This window comes from Scyliorhinus canicula, chromosome 2, assembly GCF_902713615.1.
Source record: "Scyliorhinus canicula chromosome 2, sScyCan1.1, whole genome shotgun sequence".
NCBI classification, from domain to species: domain Eukaryota; kingdom Metazoa; phylum Chordata; class Chondrichthyes; order Carcharhiniformes; family Scyliorhinidae; genus Scyliorhinus; species Scyliorhinus canicula.
In genome coordinates, this window is record NC_052147.1 from 260,550,049 (window position 1) to 260,558,916 (window position 8,868).

The 8,868-nt window shown below is 50.8% G+C and overlaps 1 non-coding gene across 1 annotated transcript; it reads right to left on the reverse strand.

Moving 5' to 3' along the window:
- Positions 1 to 3,054: 3,054 nt before the first annotated feature.
- On the reverse strand, positions 3,055 to 3,126 carry trnar-ucu. Its single transcript has one exon. It is a non-coding gene; the product is annotated as a tRNA-Arg (tRNA).
- Positions 3,127 to 8,868: the final 5,742 nt, after the last annotated feature.

Here is an 8,868-nt window from a genome sequence, read left to right on the forward strand (position 1 = left end):
AATCCATACTTTTGTAGTGTTGAAGGTTTTCAGGGATTCCATTATGCTGGTGTTTGTTCGTTCAGTGGCCACAGGCAGCCAAGTCCAATCAGGCTATCTGAAATTAAGTAGAGCCACTGTGAACTGATGCATAACCATCAGTCATCTCAACAAGATTACCAAGAAATTGGGACTCTACCGTTAACACCGTAAGGAACCACAACATGCAGATAAACATTGTAGGTAATCACAAAAATTAGGGCCGCCCACGCTAAATTGAGCCCTAAGCTCTAATTTAGTCAAAACAGCGGAGTGCTGACTTTAGAGTATGTGAGTGGACTCAATAGGAGGCATGCTTGGTTGCTTGACTGGATGAGTGCTAATCATATGTAACAAAGAGCTCAATTTCACTGAGCTCTCAGCATGGGCTCAGGGATAGTTGCTGCTTTCAGGAAATCCAGTGGTGGTGTATGTATTAAAGTCCGACAGTATTCCTCTGAGGGTGTGATGAACACCACTCGTGGTATATTATATGTATTATGGCACTGCCCGTATATTAGAGCTACAATGGTAAGTCCCTGCCTGCTGGCTTCGCCCAGCAGGCGGCGTATAAAAGTGTGTGCTCTCCTGCGTTTCAGCCATTCTGGTTCCAGCTACAGGAGGCACAACATCTTGTTCACTAAAGCCTTGATTGTTCCATCATTCTCGTCTTGTGGTAATTGACGGTGCATCAATTTATTGAACAAAATTTTTTAAACGATGGATCTCCGCATCATGCCTGATCGCCTGCAGCTGAGCCCTCAAGCAGCCAACACCACATCCACCTTCGACCACTGGCTAGCCTGCTTCGAAGGCTACCTCAGAGCAGCCGCTGAAGAACCCTCGGACTCGCAGAAGCTTCAAATCCTCTATTGGCGGGTGAGCCCTGACATTTTTCCCCTCATCCGGGATGCGGCCACCTACTCTGAAGTGATGATGCTCCTGAAGGGACATTACATTGGACCGGTGAATCAAGTTTACGCCAGGCACCTCCTGGCCACGAGACAGCAACTCCCCGGGGAGACGCTGGATGATTTCTTGCGTGCCCTGCAGATCCTAGGTAGAAACTGTGACTGCAAGGCAGTTTCGGCAGTCTAGCACACTGAACTTTTAATTAGAGATGTTTACGTCATGGGCATGAAGTCTGCGTGCGTCCGCCAGCGGCGACTGGAAGGGGGTACGCTCGATCATGCGGGTATTAGGCAGCTCGCTAATTCATTAGACGTGGCCTCCCGTAATGTTCAGTCCTACCCCCCCCCCCCCCCCCCCCACCGCGTGGCAACCTCGTGGGCATCATGGGCCCCACCAGCTGCCGACTCCAGCTCACTGCAAGCCTGCGCCGCGTGGCAGCCAGCCATCTCTGGGGCGCCCAAGTATTATTTTTGCGGACAAAACAAACACCCCAGGCAGCGCTGCCCGGCGCGGAGCGTGACCTGCAACGGGTGTGGGAAGAAAGGACACTTCGTTTCTGTATGACAGGCCTGGTCGGTCGCCGCAGTTTCCAGGCCCGGCATTTCTACACCCCCCACATGCGACCCAGGGGTGACGTCATCTTCCTCACTGCAAGCCACATGCGGCCCGTGGGTGCCGCCATCTTTGATGCCGCCTGCCATGTGTGCCCTGTGGGCGCCGACATCTTCACCGCCATTTTGGACCACGCCTCAGGACCTCTGCTCGTCTGGCCGTTCATCACCTACCGCTACCTCTGCCACCGCTGACCAACCCGGGACCTCCCAGCATCTTCCGCAGCTCGCATCTACCATCTTGGATCAGTCCCGGCCCCACAACCTCACGACCGCGATGACGACGGTGAAGATCAATGGGCACGAGACGGCCTGCCTCTTCGACTCCGGGAGCACAGAGAGCTTCATCCAACCCACTACGGTAAGGTGCTGCTCCCTCCCGGTACACCGTCACCCAGAAAATCTCCCTGGCCTCTGGATCCCATTCCGTTGAAATCTGGGGGTATTGTATCGCGACCCTCACCGTCCAAGGTGTAGAGTTTAGCAACTTCTGGCTCTATGTCCTCCCCCATCTCTGCGCTGTCCTGTTACTCGGCCTGGATTTTCAGTGCCATCTCCAAAGCCTGATTTTAAAATTCGGCAGATCCCTACCCCCCTCACCGTCTGTGGCCTCACGACCCTTAAGGTTGATCCACCTTCCCTGTTTGTGAACCTCACCCCGGACTGCAAACCCGTCACCACTTGGAGCAGATGGTACAGTGCCCAGGGCAGGCCTTGAGCCGCATCAAGGCAGATATTGCCAAAGCCGCGATGCGCGCGGTGGAGAGCGACGCGTCAGAATTCTTCCTCGCCGCCACCCTTAACCAGGCAGGCAGGTCTGTAGCATTTTTCTCCCGTACCCTCAACGCCTCCGAGATTCGGCACTCCTCAGTCGAAAAAGAAGCTCAAGCTATCGTGGAAGCTGAACGGCACTGGAGGCACTACCTCGCTGGTAGGAGGTTTACCCTCGTCACCGACCAACGGTCGGTAGCCTTCATGTTCGACAATACACAGTGGGGCAAGATCAAGAACGATAAAATCTTGGGGTGGAGGATCGAACTCTCCACCTATAATTATGATATAGTATATTGTCCGGGGAAGCTCAACGAGCCCCCAGATGCCCTGTCCCGCGGCCCTTGCGCTAGCGCACAAGATGACCGACTCCGGGCCATCCACAATGACCTCTGCCACCAGGGGGGTCACCCGGCTTACCCACTACATCAAGGCCTGTAACCTACCCTACTCCACCGAGCAGGTCAGGGCCATGACCAGGGATTGCCAAATCTGCGCGGAGTGTAAGCCGCACTTCTATCAACCGGATAAGGCCCACCTGGTGAAGGCATCCCAGCCCTTTGAGCGCCTTCTTATCGACTTCAAAGGACCCTTCCACTCTATCAACCGCAACACGTATTTCCTCAATGTCGTTGACGAGTACTCCCGCTTCCCCTTTGTAATCCCTTGCCCCAACATGACCACGGCCACTGTCATTAAGGCCCTACATAGTATATTCACCTTGTTCGGTTTCCCCACTTACTGGGATGGCCGGGAATCAAACCCGGGTCAACTGCTTAGAAGGCAGCTATGCTCACCACTATACCACCACCGCTCACTTGGTTTCCCCACTTACGTCCACAGTGACCGGGGCTCCTCGTTTATGAGCGATGAACTGCGTCAGTACCTGCTCGGTAAGGGCATCGCCTCAAGCAGGACTATCAGTTACAACCTCCAGGGAAACGGACAGGTGGAGAGGAAGAATGCGACGGTATGGAAGGTCGTCCTCCTGGCCCTGATGTCTAGGAATCTCCCAGTTTCACAATGGCAGGAGGTCCTCCCCAACGCGCTCCACTCCATTAGGTCACTTCTTTGCACGGCCATGAACAAGATCCCCCCCGATCACCTATTTGTTTTCCCCAGGAAATCCACCTTCCAGCCTGGCTGAAGACACCGGGGCCCATACTCCTCCGCAAACACGTGAGGAGCCATACGTCAGACCCCTGGTCGAGAGGGGGCCATGCCAACCCCCAGTATGCATACGTGGCACACCCCGACGGCCGACACGATATGGTCTCCCTCCGGTACCTGGCACACGCAGGATCCCCTACTACCACCACCTACCCCCCAATCTACACCGAACAGAGCCCCCACCACTACATGCACTCCACACCCCCTCCTATACCCCGTCCCCCCATCGCCGACCTACAGGGAAGAAGCTCCAGAAGACACGTTCCCGGAGTCCACACCCGTGCCTGCATCGACAAGTTTAACACCCATGCCCACACCGATGAGTTCAACACCCGTGCCCACTGCGAAACCAGATCTCAGGCAATCGCAGTGCACGATCAGGGTGCCTGACAGACTCTATAAGATCCCCCCCCCCCGCGTCCTTCTAAATTCCAATAAGTACAGTCCCAGTCTACTCAACCTCTCCTCGTAATCTGCACACTCTCCAGTGCCAGTATATCCTTTCTCAAGTAAGCAGACCAAAACTGAACACAATACTCCAGATGTGGCCTCATGAACACCTTATACAATTGCAGCATAACCTCCCTAGTCTTAAACTCCATCCCTCTAGCAATGAAGGACAAAATTCTATTTGCCTTCTTAATCACTTGTTGCACCTGTAAACAAACTTTCTGTGACTCATGCACTAGCACACCCAGGTCTCTCTGCACAGCAGCATGCTTTAATATTTTATCATTTAAATAATAATCCCGTTTTCTGTTATTCCTACCAAAATGGATAACCTCATATTTGTCAACATTGAGGGCAGCACGGTGGCCTAGTGGTTAGCACAACCGCCTCACGGCGCTGAGGTCCCAGGTTCGATCCCGGCTCTGGGTCACTGTCTGTGTGGAGTTTGCACATTCTCCCCGTGTCTGCGTAGGTTTCGCCCCCACAACCCAAAAATGTGCAGAGTAGGTGGATTGGCCACGCTAAATTGCCCCTTAATTGGAAAAAATAATTGGGTAATCTAAATTTATAAAAAAAAAAGGAGAAAAAAAAAAAAAATATTTGTCAACATTGTATTCCATCTGCCAGACCCTAGCCCATTCACTTAACCTATCAAATCCCTCTGCAGACTTCCAGTATCCTCTGCACTTTTCACTTTACCACTTATCTTAGTTTCATCTGCAAACTTGGACACATAGCCCTTGGTCCCCAACTCCAAATCATCTATGTAAATTGTGAACAATTGTGGGCCCAACACGGATCCCTGAGGGACAACACTAGCTACTGATTGCCAACCAGAGAAATGAATGAAATGAAATGAAAATCACTTATTGTCATGAGTAGGCTTCAATGAGGTTACTGTGAAAAGCTCCTAGTTGCCACATTCCGGTGCCTGTCCAGGGAGGCTGGTACGGGATTCGAACCATGCTGCTGGCCTGCTTGGTCTGCTTTAAAAGCCAGCGATTTAGCCCAGTGAACTAAACCAGCCCCCATTAATCCCCACTCTTTGCTTTCTATTGATTAACCAATCCTCTATCCATGCTACTACTTCACCCTTAATGCCATGCATCTTTATCTTATGCAGCAACCTTGTGTGTGGCACCTTGTCAAAGACTTTCTGGAAATCCAGATATACCACATCCATTGGCTTCCCGTTATCCACTGCACTGGTAATGTCCTCAAAAAATTCCACTAAATTAGTTAGGCACGACCTTCCCCTTATGAACCCATGCTGCGTCTGCCCAATGGGACAATTTCTATCCAGATGCCTCGCTATTTCTTCCTTGATGATAGATTCCAGCATCTTCCCTACTACTGAAGTTAAGCTCACTGGCCTATAATTACCCGCTCTCTGCCTACCTCCTTTTTTAAACAGTGGTGTCACGTTCGTTAATTTCCAATCCACCAGGGCCACTCGAGAGTCTAGTGAATTTTGGTAAATTATCACTAGTGCATTTGCAATTTCCCTAGCCATCTCTTTTAGCACTCTGTGATGCATTCCATCAGGGCCAGGAGACTTGTCCACCTTTAGCCCCATTAGTTTGCTCATCACTACCTCCTTAGTGATAACAATCCTCTCAAGGTCCTCACCTGTCATAGCCTCACTTCTACCGGCCAGATCGAGCGCACATCGTGAAAGCCTCCCGCCCCTTTGAACGCCTCAGCATGGACTTCAAAGGGCCCCTCCCCTCCACCGACCGCAACGTGTACTTCCTGAACGTGATTGACGAGTACTCCCGGTTCCCTTTCGCCATCCCATGCCCTGATATGATTTCTGCCATGCTAATCAAAGCCCTGCACAGCATCTTCACTCTGTTTGGTTTCCCCACCTACATCCACAGCGATCGGGGATCCTCTTTCATGAGCGATGAACTGCGTCAGTTCCTGCTCAGCAAGGGCATCGCCTCGAGCAGGACGACCAGCTGCAACCCCCGGGAAAATGGACAGGTGGAGAGGGAGAATGGGACAGTCTGGAAGGCCGTCCTGCTGGTCCTGCGGTCTAAAAATCTCCCGGTCTCCCGCTGGCAGGAGGCACTCCCGACGCGCTCCACTCCATCCGATCGCTCCTGTGCACCACGACTAATGAGACCCCTCATGAATGTGTGTTTGCCTTCCCCAGGAAGTCCACCTCCAGGGTCTCCCTCCCAACATGGCTGACAGTTCCTGGACCCATCATCCTTCGGAAGGATGTGCGGATCCATAAGTTAGACCCCTTGGTCGAAAAAGTCCACTGCTTACATGCAAACCCGCAGTACACCTACGTGGCACCCTCCGACAGGCGCCAAGACACAGTCTTCCTCCGGGACCTGGCACCTGCTGGATCCCCACCCACGGCCCCCGACCTGACACCGTTTCCCCCCCCCCCCCCAGGTTGCCTCATTCACCCCTGCGCCACTCACCCTCACTCCAGCGAACCTCACCGCAGCCCCCACCCCAGCAGGATCCGTCCTCCCACTGGATCCACCCAGGGGTGACGAAGACGGGGACAACATGCTCCCGGAGTCGCAGGTGACCAAGTCGATGCCCACATCACCACCAGGACTGAGGCAATCGCGGAGGAGGGTCAAGGCCCCCGACAGGCTTAACTTGTAATGTTTCCACCACCCCCGCCAGACTCATTTTTTAACAGAGGGTGAATTCGGTGAACACCACTAGTGGTATATTATATGTATTACGGCAATGCCCATATATTAGAGGTACAACGGTAAATCCCTGCCTGCTGGCTCCGCCCAGCAGGTGGCGTATAAAGTGTGTGCTCTCCTGCGCTGCAGCCATTCTGAATCCAGCTACAGGAGGCACAACATCTTTTTCAATAAAGCCTCAATTGTTCCACCATTCTCGTCTTGTGGTAATTGACGGTGCGTGAGAGGGGAAGCCATTCTTTAAACAGAAAAACTGGATTTGGAATTGGACATGATATTTTAGGTATCCTTCTGACCCATCGCAGCTCCAAAATAGGATTTGTAAAACAATAAAAACTTACTTTTTGGGAGACCGCCACCAGTAGGCATTTTGAGTGCTGGTGAATGGATGCCAAGCCACTGAAAATACAGTCCACATAGCATGCACGATGTTATCGGCTACTAATGAATTTTGGAAAGCGAGCCTCAAAAGGTGTTAAACCAATGATTTGTACATACAAAAAGAAATGCTTAGTTTAGGTCTGGTCCTGTACACATACAAACAGTCTTTATCTCTATGCCCCCCCTACCTTTTGGTGAAAAATATATTGTCACATACCAGACACCACTTTCCATTTTGGACACTTTGACACCAGTTTTACATTGAGGAAGTAGGTGCGTATTAATTGTAAATTGTTTGGTGTTATTTGCCATGGGCATTGATTGGGAACTCACCTGTAATTATATATAGAGAAGCAGAGCCTTCCATGCTCAGTGGGCACTGCAGGGGATCGGTATTTTATTGACTCTTTTAGCTGCATTTTGGTTTGATGTTTTAAGTTTCCTTTGTAACTTGTTTTTGTTTGATGCTGTATCCCCTTAGGAATCTACTAAGAACAAAGAACAAAGAATGATACAGCACAGAAACAGGACCTTCGGCTCTCCAAGCCTGCGCCGACCATGGTACATGCCTAAACTAAAACCGTCTGCACTTACAGAGTCCGTATCCTCCCATTCCCACCCTATTCATATATTTGTCCAGATGCCCCTTAAATGCCGCTATCGTACCTGCTCCCACCACCTCCCCAGGCAGTGCGTTCCATATATTTAAAACTCTCTGTGTAAAAACGTCGCCTCGCTCACCTGTTCTAAACTTTTCCCCACGCACTTTAAACCTCTGTCCCCTAGTACTTGACTCTCCTACCCGAGGAAAGAGCATCTGACTGTCCACTCTGTCCATGCCACTCATAACCTTGTCGACCTCTATCAGATCGCCTCTCAACCTCCGTCGTTCCAGTGAGAACAGACCGAGTTTATCTAATCTCTCCTCATAGCTAATGCCCTTCATACCAGGCAACATCCTAGTAAACCGCTTCTGGACCCTTTCCAAAGCATCCACGTCCTTCTGGTAGTGTGGCGACCAGGATTATACACAATATTCCAAATAAAGCCGAACTAAGGTCCTGTACAGCTGCAACATGACTTGCCAATTTTTATATTCAATGCCCCGACCGATGAAGGCCAGCATGCCATATGATTTCTTTTGTTTTATAAATTTGGAGTACCAAATTAATTTTTTCCAATTATGGGGCAATTTAGCGTGGCCAATCCACCTAGCCTGAACAACTTTTTGGGTTGTGGGGGCGAAACCCACGCAAACACGGGGAGAATGTGCAAACTCCACACGGACAGTGACCCAGAGCCGGGATCGAACCTGGGACCTCGGTGCCGTGAGGTAGCAGGGCTAACCGACTGTGCCACCGTGCTGCCCTGCGTATGCCTTCTTGACCACCTTATCCACATGCGTTGCCACTTTCAGTGATCGGTGGACATGCACGCCCAGATCTCTCTGCCTGTCAGTACTTGCAAGGGTTCCACCATTTATTGTGCAATTCCTACATGCATTGGACCTTTTGATTTGTTCCTCAATTTGGTTAATTTAGTTTAATTGGTTTAACCAAAGTAATATATAAGAGCAGGCAGAAAAATGCTTTTTGCTTGTAAGTGCACATTTGTATGCTTTCATAATTAAAAGCTTGTTACAGTATAACACGGCTCCAGTTCATCCTTCACTGCCTGGCTATCTGAGTTGAGACAAAGAGTGGTGCCTATTAACTTCTCGGTCTAGAAAAAGTCAGATGGATTGCAAAGGTGTTTTCTGATGTTGTACAGTCCTATATTTCTATGCCCCAAGAGCAATCAAACTCACTGATCATAGATTATCATAGAATTTACAGTGCAGAAGGAGGCCATTCGGCCCATCGAGTCTTCACCGG